Genomic DNA, 14,358 nt, shown 5'->3' with positions numbered 1-14,358 from the left:
CCAACAGGGTATGATAAAAATTTAAAAAATATCGTCATCAGCTGAAGGAAACTTGTCAAGAGTTGCCAAAGAAAACAAAATAAACATTTTGTTAACATGGCCGACAAAAACAAAAATAGTGACACATATACACGCAGCCTTCTTCCTCAAACAAAGAGTGTTCTGTTCTCCGGAACAATAAATCCAGCTAGCTAAATAAACCGATCCATCCTTGCTTTGGACAACTCAGTAGCCAAAGGTGGTTGTTTTTAATTTGGCCTCTACATGCTATTATATGGGCTGCACGGTGGCGTGGTGGCTAGCACTGTCACCTCACAGCCCTTCTGTGTGGAGTTTGCAGGTTCTCCCGTGTCACACACACACACACACCCTGTGCAGATAGTTTCCATATACATCCTGCACTCGGGACCAATTTGTGCTTTTTTCAGAGTCAAGAGGATGAAGAGCAACAAACCCCTCCAATTATTTCAGGCCTTAGTGACTTCATTCAAGTCATCTTGAGACCTGGTCAGCCATTATGAGCGTTTCTTGCAGCGAGTATCAACTCTGAGCCCCGTCACTGTGGTGAATAATATTTCCCCAGTATCTTTGCCAAATGATGACAAATGCCAGCAAAAATAGAAAGGCCTTGCTCTTCTCTGAGTAAGTCACTGAGCAGTGTCTAGTTTGTCCAGGAGTACTGGTAGGGTTGGGTCTGAACAAAAAGTCCTGGCAGCTGATTCAACCAAGCATTTGTAATTAAATTGAATAGGCCATAAGCCAATAATTTGGTTATGTTATCACGTAGAGGAGATGCCATCTCTTCTGAGGAATAGGGGAGTGACACAGTGTCTGCATTCTTTTCTGTCATTAAAACATATTTGAAATGTTTTCAATGTGATGCATTGATAAACTGGTTTGCAACAATGGCTTCAACAACACACATAGTTTATTTTTAATGAAGCTTTGGTTAATTATGGTTTTCATTTCGTTTACTAACAAGAGGTGTCAACAAATGGCTTTAACCAGCTATTTAAATGATGTGTGAATGGGTGATCATGTCAACTGACACGTACACTTATGACAAATGTAAAGAGAGCACATTTTGCAGTCTGATGTGATATCCACAGCAGAAATGATATTGGATTATACTGGAGGTTTTGAACTGCATTAGTCATTATGTTGATTTTCCTTGTCGGTTGCTATTCATTTGCATTCATGTAACTGCACTAAGACAAGCGATCGATCAAAATCAACATTTGGTATATTTCATACTCCGGGGAATCTGTCTTTAAGTGGTCCTTCACATCAGTTTTAGCTCACAAATGAAATGGGTTTCAATCTTGTACAGTGTGCTTTTGATTTCAAAGTCTATATTGCCTTGGACCTGATTCACAGTTGCACATAAAATACAATAATGCACATTGATATGTTTCTTTAAATATGTGAAAACATGTGACGCTAGTGTCCCCATGTTACACTAAGGACACAGGCTACAAATATTACACTCCAGTGTCAAACACTAACACTCACGGTTTGTATGTGAAATTGGCTGCTGCAATTACTTAAACAAACACAGAACGAAAATGGCACATATATGAATCATGATTAAGGTAAGTGAAGCTATTGGAGCCACAGGTTGTACCAGCACCCTTAAGGCCACTAGATGGAGGCAGTTCAGCATATTTGTATGAGCCATTTTTTGACTTGGATGCCAACTGTTGTCTGTCTGAGCCACAATGTTTCTGTGCACACAAAAAAAAAATCCACTTTATGTGACAATGTGAGTTAATGTTTAAGCCACACTTCATACAGAAATGAACAATACTTATGAATGAAGAGGAAATGCACCTGTATGCTAAGCTACACAGTGAGTACAGGGATTCCAACAAGGTATATTTTGTGATATACTTGCATGAGGCGTGAATAATATACAGTTTATTATTATTATTAATTAGGCGTATACAAAGTATATTTTAGGCAATACGCTTACATTTGTTTAACGCCTGTGCTGAGAAACATGTCCCCCGCTAGGTCTGCTAGTGTCTTTCTGTCTGAACTGGGACAAACATAAATAATACACGTCAACAACAGCCCGCCTGAAATCACGTGTGCTCCGGTCTCAGAGCAAGGTATCCGCCAGAAAATGCGTCGCCCGTTTGGGTGAATGACGTTCCACTTCCTGCCATATTGTGAGCCCGCGTTTCCGCCGTAGCCGGCGTGGAGCTACAGAGCGTGCGTTGCTGCCCGCCGAGCCCGCAGAGAGCAGCTGTTTACACCCTCGCGGTGATTGAACGTCAGCGAAAGTGCTCGGGCACGTCACTTGAACGCAACCATTGAGTTCAAAGCGTTGGAACAAGGTCAGAAAAAGGGCCGGGGGGGCACTTGTGTTTCTGCTGGTCGACTGGCTGCTCCTTACCCGGGACCGCTCGGGACCCGGTGAGCGTCACGCAATGTGGATGATCCATTCGTATTTTCGGTCATTTAGATTTCGACTAATATTATTCTCCGCTCATGTCTTTACGTAACAAATAGGTGTTTGCTGCTATATTAATACTCTGAATTTCTAATTTAGCACCTTTTTAATTTGTGTGCAGCATCTTCATCTGATAAAAAATAAGACAATGCTGAAGGAAATTGTTGTGTATTGTTGCTTTTATCCTGTTCATTTTTCTAGTCCCATGTCTGATCCGTATGGCGGGTTGCTGTCAGTGAGAGTTTATTCTTTGTTACTAAATATTTGCTGTTGTTGTAATACTGCAAGTCACCATGAGGTGCACATTACATACAGGTTAAATTACTTTATCTTCAGTTTAATTCACTGGCTGGTGGGAATGTCTTTTTATCCTTTCTGCTGGATGACACCTGCAGATAAAAAAGACACTTCAGCTAAAAGTATAAACGCAGCTAAAGACAGCTCTAACCCCCCCTCCCTCCCTCTTCAAATGGCATGTTACCCGCAAGCACCTCTGGCTGCCAGACATTTCTCGACCTGTAATGACTCTCTCTGGGGATATCCGTTTCCACACCAAAGCCCGGCCGTCTGAACTTAAAAAGGACCCAGACACATATGATAATTGTCTCCAAAAGGCCTGTGCTCTGACATACTTGATTTCACGTTTGTTTTGCTCCACATAGCCCTCTACGAAGCTGTGAATGTTCACCATGTGGACCTGGAATCTTAAACGGTATTCCCCCCCCCACTCTCTGATTTACTCGGATAGAGGGGGCCCCAGGGCCTTTACTTTTCAAAAGCGATATTTAACCCAGAGCCTGTGACGGAATAGATTGAAAATGCAAACATGCTCCATGTTTATTTTTCCTCCACCTCTCTCCGCACATCCTCTTTTATGTGAACTCTATTTTCTAGCGTTCCATACGGTCCTCGTGAACAGTTGCTTGGGACTCTGGGGCGATAAGACGGCGATGTTTCTTAGTTGAGTAAAGAAGAGGCATGGCACCTACTTCTGAAGCTTGACATTATAACTCACTGAGCATCATTGCTATGGAATCTAATCACAGGCTTCTTCCAAATGATTGATGTTGTTGTACACAGCTTCAAACTACGCATTACAGGCCCATCAGACTCACCGTGAGGGTTTGTCCAGATTAGTCCAAATTACCCATTTAATTGCACTCCTTTTCATCTTCTTTATAAATATCTAATCAATATTTATATCTAATTATTTTGTTCCGCAAAATCAGTCGGACACCTAAATAATTAGACGTCATACAGTTTAGTTGCGCTGCCCGTAAGGAATCCAACACCCTCGGCTACTACAAAACTGCTTTTGAGGAGGAAGCGTCGTCCCGGACTCTCCAGACAACGTTTACTAGCTCGCCGGAGAATGTGTTTTTGACACTACAGTGATTAAAACATCCTGTGTTCTTTTCTGTTATTTGCTCTGTTACTTGGACATCTGTGAGTATTTAGAACAGTGACGAGTACACTAGAGCCATGCGGCTAGTCCCTAAATAATGCACCCGACAATGAGAATTTAGTATTCTCCATGTCCGTAATGCACTTGAAATTTGCCTCTAGTGTTGGCCTTGACGGTGCTTGCAGAATAACATTTAGATAGTGCTGAGCGGAAGGGAATCTTTTGTCCCGACTGCAGCAGTCTGAGCTGCTCTCTCTTGTTTATTTTCTCTGCCCTAATAAATGGTTTAATACTAACCCGAGGCAGCTCGGCTAATCTCATGATCTGTGTTGAAACACAGGAAGTACAGTGTCCACTGTGGTATAGGGGAATGGACACACAGCCTTATACATTATCAAGTGGCAGTGAGCGGTTGAGTGGGCGCAGTGTGCAGGGACTGTTAATGAGGCGTGTCCATGGTGAGACTTAATTGCATGGGAATGTTTTGGGGAAACGAGGAGGGAGAAAACATTTGACGAATGTAGTTTTTTTTGTGCTCTTTGAGGGACTGCAGGTGTCTAGAAGGAGATGAGGTGTGAACACATGTTGCAGCTCCTTCAGGCATTTTCTGGTCTTGATACCTTCTGCAAACTCCCACGAAAGTTGTTTGTAAAATGTTAATGCGTAACGCCCCACGAAATAATAAAAGAAACGTGTGTGTGTGTGTGTGTGTGTGTGTGTGTGTGTGTGTGTGTGCGTGTTGGTGAGTCTGAAGCCATTTAAAACGCACACACGACTCAGTGAATTTGAACCTGTCCAGAGGACAGAGATGACTTCATCATTACCTCACCCTGCTCTGCTAGAAGACTTATCAGAAACATGTGGCTGCACTCTCCCTCTACACTGCAAATTGAGTGAGTCTTGGACTCCAATGTTTTTCCTTCGTTAGAGGACGTGTGTGTTTGTCCGCAAGCGGGCTCAATTTTTTTTATCTTGGATTTTCTTGTCTCTCTGGGTTTTGACTTCATCTGTCAGTCATTTGGCTTGTTTCAGCGTGTTCAGCGGTTTGGTCAGACGGGGCTGAGGCCTGCTCAGTTAGACGGATTACACACCATGCCTGAGCATTTAAGCTTGTGTGTACGTGTCTGTTACGCCCAATGAAACCAGGCAAAAAACATGATATTATTACACAACCTTACAATAGAGTGCTATCTGCTTTCATACCAAACGTTGGACGAGAAGATTGATGCCACTCATGTGTAGAGTGTATAAACCATTTCCCAAAATGTCCAACTATTACTTTAACCAAAGGCCTCGGGCTCCGGCCTCTGCTTGAAAGTTACATGCCCAAAATGAATAGTATATCTATGCAACTTCGAGGTCGATTTGAATAATGTTGGTGTGAAATTTCAGAATGAACACAGCAGAAATGACGGATTTAATTTCCGTCAAACCCAATTGTGCCCTTTTGTAGTGACTATCCCTTTGGAAAGATGCAGTTGCAGCCCGAAACCTCTGGTAAACCATATCACAACATCCGAACATAACCTGTGCACAGACTGATGCTAATAAAGAGAAGCAGGGCAAAGGTGGAGAGGTTTCAATAGAGGCATGTTGAGGTGGAATCTTCAAATTGTCCATTTGGGTACATTTGGGTACCTCATGTGCATTTCACGTTTTTTCAGGTAACTGTAAAAGTCATTTAATTTGTAGTCATTATATGTATGAATTCCATCTAAATATGGCTGTTTTTGACTTTATTTTGAAGGATCAATAAATCAGACTCTACGTGTTCCTATAAAAAAAAGAAACGGCCATAAACCATTGGTCTATTTGACCAGCTCATGCCTGTAAAGGCCACTGCCTTTAGGATGAGTGCAGTACCACAATCCATCCACCAGATGGAGACATAGACCCTGTTTGGCATGGAAGGCTGAATATGCTCTTTTTAATGCTGAAAGAAAGCAGACTAAGTGTAATACAGATGACTGGAAGTGACCCAGAAGTGACCCAGAGAGCCATTAGCAGTGTTGATATGCCCTCGTACACAGCTGTTTGTCACATAACAGCAAAGGTAAGACAATTTATGGTTATAGTTGTATAAATGGAAGTTTATTCTTTCTCTTCTTTGGCTGCTGGTTCAGTGAGTTTAGTTTGAAATACATCGGTTCCGGTGGGTGTACTGATGCTTACGCGATGTGGGCGATTTTAATAAAGTTGCGTTGAGCTTGTCTGCTGATCTGCAACTTCAATGTTTTATTTTTTTGTCCTCTGAAGGCAAAAGCTGAACAGTCTCTTGTTTCATACTATTGTGCATCCATTCACAGTCAGGATGCTGCTGCTTGATGTGATTCATGTGTGGGCTGAGTGTTTAGATACCACAGTTGTTTGGTTGCCAGAGCCAGACGTCCCAGCGGGGTTTGGGTTAGAATAACGTTATTATACTCTTGAGGGTGGATGAATTACTGAAAGCATCCGGGCCTGACATGGAGTACAGCTGACTTCTGTCCAGCTCGGGGAAATGTTAACGTCCACGTGTGCGTCCATGTGTTTTAACATCCCCGTGTTTATTTTGCATTGGGTCGGTAATGTGTTTGTATTTACACAGGCCTCTCTCTGTTTCTGTGTGAGGGGGCAGTCCCTGGCAGAGCGTCGGCCCCGGTCAGCAGTGGGTCTTCCCGGCACAGCGAGGAGGCGTTTGCATAGATATTAGAGTGGGGTAACCATGGGAACGGGGTCAGCCTCCGACCATGGGAGGAGGAGAGGTGCCAAGTTTTGGGCCAAATGAGCTTTTGAGGCTTTTGATCCCCGCGGTCGCGTCTCTCCGAGGGTCAAACATTTGAGATCATGAAAGTTCCGAGCTGACATGGGAATGTGGATTTCACTGCTGGATGATTGTACTTTTAATCACCTGTAGTGTTCATGAACGATGAGACCTAATATGTTGTATCTAATTTGATATAACACTGTCATTATCCAGTTTATGAACTTGTGCAGATATGAGCTGGAAATGTGCAATTATCAACAATCTGTGTGTTTTTAACTTCAGATGGTTCTGATTACAGTTTAATCGACCAGAACACTCGATTCATTCTGTCCTCGTGATGTTGGATCCATGAAGTCTTGAATCCTTATTCAATCTTCAATCTTAATCGACAATTTTATAGTTGATGACCAATGTTGCGCTGCCATTGTGACCAGAGAATGGCCACTAACTTGTTTTGCCACGGCTCATGAGAGTGAGTGTGCAGCCAGCCCCTCCCCCATCACAGTGCCCCGAGGGTCTGCATTAGTATGGAGATTAGATTAGAAAACGTCCGGGTCACTTAATCCATGTAATTAACTGACTGTCATTTCTCATATTTACTGGCAAAGAAGAATGTACAGTGAAGTGCAGTCATTAGGGCTTGTAAAGCGAGTGTTAATTCAGTCCTCGTTGTGTTCATGTGAGGTACATAGCGGAGGCTGTGTGTGTGTGTGTGTGTGTGTGTGTGTGTGTGTGTATGTATGTGTGTGTGTGTTTTTGGCCACGTGAAAAGCTTCTGTGGATGCCCTCATTACAAGTGTTGATCCCCTCGCTGTGGGGGGATCTGGAAAGGATGCACTGTCACTATTCTGAGTGTGGTGGGAAGCTCAAATTGCATAGTGTGTGTGTGTGTGTGTGTGTGCACCTTATCTAAATCCCTGCTACTATTGGTCTTTTCCTTTCTCCATTTAGCCATGTTTCTCTGCTGCCTTTATTACTCTGCTATAAAAGTCCAACTTAGCAACATAACTCTTCTAAATGTACACACACACACACACACACAAAATAAACCTCTCACAGTTTCGGCCCTGAATCCTGCAGTGACATTCAGCTCAGACTATCTGCTTTGTTCCTTCATTGCATAGAAAGGTCTATCGCACACTGACCTTCTGTGTAATGAATCACGCTGGTTTGGAATGTGTCTTCCACTGGATTTTGAATTCTTATAATGCACACGACACAACAAGTGGATGTCGGTACTTATGAACAAAAACACATCGGACATCTAAACGCTACCTGTGCACAGACGGATGCTAATAAAGTGACTCATAGCGAAGTTGGAGAGGTTTATTTGAAGCAAGCTAAGGCGTAAATTGGCCATTTGGGTACATTTTGGCACCAACTGTGCCATTCGAAAATGTTTTCAGGTAACTGTAAAGTTAATTTAATTTAATTTAATATACATGTCACTATAGGTTTTAATCAATAACCATCAATCAATTACCGTATTTTCCGCACTATAAGGCGCACTTAAAAGCCTTTAATTTTCTCAAAAAACGACAGTGCGCCTTGTAATCCGGAGCGCCTTATATATGGATCAATTGGTTAATTGGTTGATCCATACTGGTTGTACACGGCGCTCTGTCAAAATGTTTCAGTACGACTGGTAAACTACAAAGCCGCACCGCGGTAAACACCGGTACTGTGCTTACTCCTAGTCCAACACCACTTGTGTGTATAAAGACCCCAAAATGGCACCTTTCAAGAGACACGCTTACGACGCTGAGTTCAAACTCAAGGCTGTCAGCTACGCAGCCTCTATTGATCAAAAATCAATAAAGTTTGACTGAATGATTTATCTGACTGTTTTGTTGACGTTCCCTTTAGCACAGCTCCATCTAGTGGATGCATAACGCAACCCCAGTCAAACGTTTGACTGTAGTAGCTTCTATTCTATGCGCCTTATAATCCGGTGCGCTTTATAGTGCGGAAAATACGGTAGACCTCCTATATATGTTCCCATTCAAACCATTATTTGACCAGCTCGTGCCTTTAGGATGCGTGCAGTACCACAGTTCATCCACCAGATCGAGACATGGAGCATGTTTTCACAGGGAAGGCTGAAGATATGCTGGAGGAAGGCCGTTTGCAAGTGCTCCTCCATGACATGCAAACAAATTAAAAGAACGATCCAGAGACTTTTGAGTAGCCGTCAGCAGCGCTGATATACCCACCAACACAATTTGTAATCGCAAAACAGGAAAGATATAATTTCTGGTTATGGGATGTATAATGTGAATGTTTGTGCATGTGAGCAAGCCCCACTGGCGAGCTCATGGCCGCCACTCTGCATTGCTGCAGAAGCGTAGCGCAGCGCGCACCATCCAGTTCCCTCTCATCTGTTTCATTCATGTGATTATTTTCATTATTTATTTAACTGCATGTTATTTTCTTGGGTAATCGTTTGATTATAACAATAGAAAACAGTGGAAAACCCTCAGCACAAAGTGACGACAATGAATGTCTTGTTTTGTTCGACCAACTGTCCAAAACTCAAATATTTGATTTACTGTAATGTAAGATTTTGCTGTAAAATTACTGAAATGATTAATCAATTATCAAAATACTCATTGATTCATGTAAGTTTAGTCAAACTCAACTTTAGGAATACAGCGATCCAGTGGAAATTACAATTGTATCCAGGAAATAAAAATCTGTGTGTTTGTGAACTCTTGTTGGCCTTATTTGTCCAGGAAACATGCTTTATTACCTCTCTGACCAAACATCTATTTACCACATCATCTGCCACTGTTTTAGCAGGCACACCCATGCCTCGGTTCCTGTTTGTGGACATACAAAGACACACCCACACACACACACACACCATGGTATTGTCACATCACACACACAGTGACAAGCCACAGTTGGCAGCACTGAGTTTAGCTGGCTGCTGAATCCTGGTGCCGGGGTTTGTATGCGCTGCACTGTCCTCTGTTGTTGGTTGTAACTGGGTCAGCTTGTGTACCAAATGATGATTCTCATCCTCGCTGCCACTGAACTAAAATGCCTGGTCAGCACAGCTATGTGTTGTCCTTCGTCATGGTTTAGTTGATATAGAGTGCTCTATTTGTACGTGTGTTGTGGTAGTAGGACGTGACAAGAGTGTGGTTTTTAGCACATTGACCGAGCTGGCCATAGTGATAGATTGTATTTAAAGGCACAGTACCAGTATAGGGGTGCTGGTGGTGCAGCGTGAGCTACGTGTGTGGTGACATTAGATCCGCAGGACCACCATGGTGCTAGTCCACACTTCGTTTATGTCTACTCCTGCTGGGCCACAAATAGTCGTGTGTCTCCTTGTATTGGTTTATGGAGTTGCATTGGCCTCTCATCCCTACGTGACCAAAAATACCACTCGGGACACGTCGATCCAGGTACTCCATTGGTCTTGGTTTTGAAAAAATGCATGTCACTTACAACATCTGTTGTTGATCTTCGTCCACACGGGTGTTTCAGCATTGTTTGCAAAATGATTTCTGGCCGTACTAGCGAGCCTGAAAACGAATATCACAGTGCGTGTTTGCTTGTGTGCATAGTGCACAAATTGACACACTTTTTTTAAGTGAATGTTTGTCTTCTTACAGTTGGATAATCTGTTGGTTTCTTTTGTTTGTTTGTGTTGAACAAAGGTTTTTATTTCTCTAGCCATAATATACTCTTTTGACATGTTAATGACCAGACATAGCCATTGGCTGATAAGGGCATCACAAGCAGTCTGCCTTTTCAATTTTAATTTTGAGTGCCTAATAATACACTTTTAATTCAATTTTCCTCCAGAATCTATTGTCAAAAGAATGAAGCTCCATAAATCAAACCCTTTTTTGTCTATCTGTGTGTTGCTGTGCAGGTAAAGCACCACACTTCTCCATCTGTCTCTGCTCCCTCCGACTGTCACTCATCCTCTCCAGCTCAGTCTTGACATTATTTTTCTCAGTGTCACAACCTGTCACACCCAGAGTTCCCCGTCTGTGACAAGTTTCAGTTACTCAAGGAGCAATGTTGCATTACATCCTGCGCATTCAGATGGCAACGCAACCCTTCCTCTAAAGGAAAAATCCACCCAAAAACAAAGAGAGTTTTAGCTTTTTGAAAAATCAGCTCCAAGTGTCGGCAGGTAGACTAGTAGATATTTCTTGTACAAGACAAATATGTAATGGGTTAGAGACAAAAATAACTTTAATCTTTATTTTCAACGGAAGCCTCCATAGCAGACTCCTGCCAGCAGCTGCTTCTATATTTCATCAAATAGAACAACTATTTTAGATCTGTTTTTCCTCTAAGCATTTGAAAACAGATTCTCATGACGAACTCGCTTATCATTTCCCCCCCCTGACGGATCGCTGCCCACACACACACACACACACTCACAGACTCACAGACTTTCCACGGAGGATGTATCTGGTCGGAGTCGGGGAGAGATACCCTGTCAGAGGTGCGTGGTGTCGTGTCACATGTTGTCGCAGTATGGGAAGTGTGGGAAGGCTGCATTTCCTTTACCTCAGCAGAGGAAATCACTGGATAGGACCCATCTTTTGTTCTGTCCTTCCAGGATGGTCACTGATACGCTCGGGGTGGGAAGTCACAACATGTAGGACAAGGCCATGTGATATCCCCACATAAGATGTCTCTGTGGGTTGTTTATAACTTGGGCGAGTGATGTCATTCATTTTGTGGTCAAAGGGACTGTGGTGGCGTGGCCTAAAGATGACGTCATCAGTTTGAGCTTCGTTGTGGTGTTTCATGGCTTCTGGGACATGACAATTAGGGGAAAAGAGGACAATTAGGCTTGTGGTTTGTGTGTGTTACAGGTTTTTCGAGTCCAAAATGTTCCCAGCATGACCTGAAGAGAAGGATCTTTCATAAGAAGTTAGGTTAGTAATGGTGTTGACCCTCAAATCTATAATTCAAACAGAATTTGGCAACATAGCTTTCTGTCATATCATGGTTAGAGCTCCTGTAACGCAAGGTCTGAGATGTATTGGTATACTTTTAATTGGCAGAGCTGGACATTTTGCTGAAGTGCAGTGTGAGCTGGTCTGGACTAATAGATGTGCATCAGAGTGATACTGTAAGTGTAGGAATCAAAGGATTCTACAACCAGCCGCATGGAGAAATCAAAACTACATCTGAACTTCACAGACGTGTAATGTAAGTGCGTGTACAGATATGTTTGGCTGTTACAGCCACAAAGGGCGACTTGCCATAGCTTGAATTCAATCTGGTTGTCTTGTTATTTATTTTGCTTGTGGGTTGTTTCAGTAATACTTTTTACAATTTATGATTCCTGGGACTGGCAGCAGGTTTCCTCTCAGAGGCCCCAAATGCATCTTAAACTCGCCAGTTTGTGGGTTGGAAGCCAACGGACCATGTTTCAAGAAACGTGAGACTCAAACTAACATTGGAATTATTCGGTTGCTTGGATTGTCCAAAAGACTTGCAGCCTGTTGCAGTACGACTTGACTCTCTAGAGCAGTCTCTTCAGTTATGGTAGCCGCTCAGCTAATTAGCTAACTAACATATTAGTTATGTGACTGAACGATGGGAACGAGCCCTTTTCTTTTCCCACAAAGAACACATCACATGGTGACTTGGTAAACGTTTCCCTCACACATCTTAAATTAGTGACTTTATCCTTTAGCATCCTCCAACTACACGGCCCACGTCACATCATCAAACACTGACCCGGCTGAAGTGCTTTTGAGCAAAGCACTGATACTGTATCAGCTCCAGAGGTGCCGCTGTACGGCTGAACACGACCCCTGACCTCCCTGAGGAGGGAGTGTTTGCCTGCTTGGATTAATAGTGTATCACATTTCCAAGTTGTTCTTATTGAGCAAACAAATGAAAACAAAAGTGAGTGTTTAATGGGGCTGTTTCCAGACCGGTCTTGCCATGTACTCCGCCTGAACTCATCCTTCAGCGAGGCTCTCTTCCTGTTAGGACAGCTGTCTGGGTGATCTGTTCAGAAAGGCTTTGTAGAGCAGGGCGGGCTGCCAGCACTGAACACTGATCGAGCTGAGGGGAGATTGTGTCATCTCTCCAGAACAACAGGAAACGTATATAACATCATACACACGGCAGTTGAATGCTCGTCCCGTAGGATGACTGTGCACAAATGGGCTGGGTAATCAGTGTGCATTAATCACGGATGCTGTTGTCCATTTGTAGCCGGCGTCTCACTTGTGACCTTATGGTTAACGTGTCATCTTTCTACGCACACTTCTACACAACCTCTGTGTTTCTCTGCAGCCTGTGTGGTGTTGTTTTCCTCCAAACAAATTGTTTCTCTGGTAATTCTCCATATTGGATTATCATGTACAGGTGGTCTGGGATGTGTTTGTGAGTGTGTATCGATGCACGTGTGCTTCTCTTATGCCCTTCTTCCACCAAAACTAGCACCATACTAACGCTGGAAAAGCTGTTCGATGGACTCCTTTCCTTTTGCCAGTATACGAGTTTGCCTTTCTGTTTTTGTTTTTTTGTTGTATCAGTTGTGTGGAAAACAGGGTTTGTAAACGGTAGAAAGCCGCCTGGAGCCCAGTGACAATGTTACGGTGGTTACTACTTTGAACTCGGTGCCGACTAATTTAAAACGATGTTCCAGCGCCGCTTGGACGGAGACGTGCAGAACTTACCGAAGTTACCGAAAAGGGTTGAAAATCAGCGTCTCCAACTGGGTGCCATGTTTCCATCACTGCTGATTGGAGCTGAAACCAATGTTACCTTTCCCACTGAAGACAAAAGCCAGATGTTAGTGGGTGTTAGAAGGTTTTTTTTGTCCAGTGGGAAAGAGGCTTTAAAGACCCTGCAGTCCTAATGTTACCTGAAGTGCTTCGCTACCACCAAAAAAAAGTACAATCTGGTTTTACCATGTGGGTTCATTTTCTAATGAATGAGTGAGCCTTTATTTAAGGTTTCTACATTTTCCATATTCACACTTAACCTTTACTTGTATGTTAATATGGCATTTTCCACCCACAGGACAAACTCTCCAAGGCTGTGTATAAGTATGTCTAAATGTTATACAGTGGAAAGATATCTGGAGAGTTGTGTATGTTTATGGGTGGGGTTCCCCTTGTGAAATGAGGTCAGCGGTGTGAAGCAAATGTCTTGTGTTAGGGATGAGAGATGAAGGGGAGCTGTTGACGAAACAGCACTGCTGTTCCCTCACAAATGACCTCAGTGGTGTGTCACAAAGATACAGATGTGTTTATTGCAGAGCTATTGTAATTATACTATTCCAGAGCTGAGCAGCTGTATTAATTTAGTATTAGTAAAGTATTATAGTGACCTGCGTGTTTTTGTACTGCTCTTTTCTCCAGTGAACTTACTGCAAGATAAGACTGTCCCGTCTGCCATCTATGCTGCCGCCGATGTGACGCTAAACAAATTCTAAAACACGCCTGCTTTTGCTTTCGCCTCAACTTAATTGTTTTGCCAGTCAGTTCCGTCTGACGCTGGCTGCCGTCTCCTCATCTCACTTACTTATCCTCATTCAATTTTAAAGTCACATGTTCCATTATTCGGCTCTAATGGCAGTTGAAAAGCATCACCTGTCACCCCCCTCATACCTCTGAATTAAGTCTCCAACCAGCACGCCGTCAGAGAGTGCCGGGGCTGAACAGACTGGACGCTGCAGCTCCCACGTTCTTTCTCTATACCCGTCGGACAGAATCAGTTTAATGAGATGTTGGAATTGTTGTGTAACTGTGG

The 14,358-nt window shown here is 43.1% G+C and overlaps 1 protein-coding gene across 2 annotated transcripts in view; it reads left to right on the top strand.

The window, feature by feature from the left end:
- Positions 1-2,182: 2,182 nt before the first annotated feature.
- The window catches only part of add3a (adducin 3 (gamma) a), a 76,421-nt gene continuing 64,245 nt past the window's right edge, over positions 2,183-14,358 (top strand). Inside the window, exon 1 of one of the 2 annotated variants that reach the window (XM_076090395.1) lies at positions 2,183-2,339. The gene's annotated coding sequence lies outside the window, so the exon portion shown is untranslated. Of the gene's footprint in view, positions 2,340-2,399; positions 2,419-14,358 lie in introns of those variants that run through there. The other variant, XM_076090397.1, reaches the window with a different exon arrangement.

Source organism: Anarhichas minor, unplaced genomic scaffold (assembly GCF_050575085.1).
Source record: "Anarhichas minor isolate MPS153535 unplaced genomic scaffold, ASM5057508v1 ptg000012l, whole genome shotgun sequence".
Classification (NCBI taxonomy): domain Eukaryota; kingdom Metazoa; phylum Chordata; class Actinopteri; order Perciformes; family Anarhichadidae; genus Anarhichas; species Anarhichas minor.
This window is presented reverse-complemented; position numbering and strand designations above follow the sequence as displayed.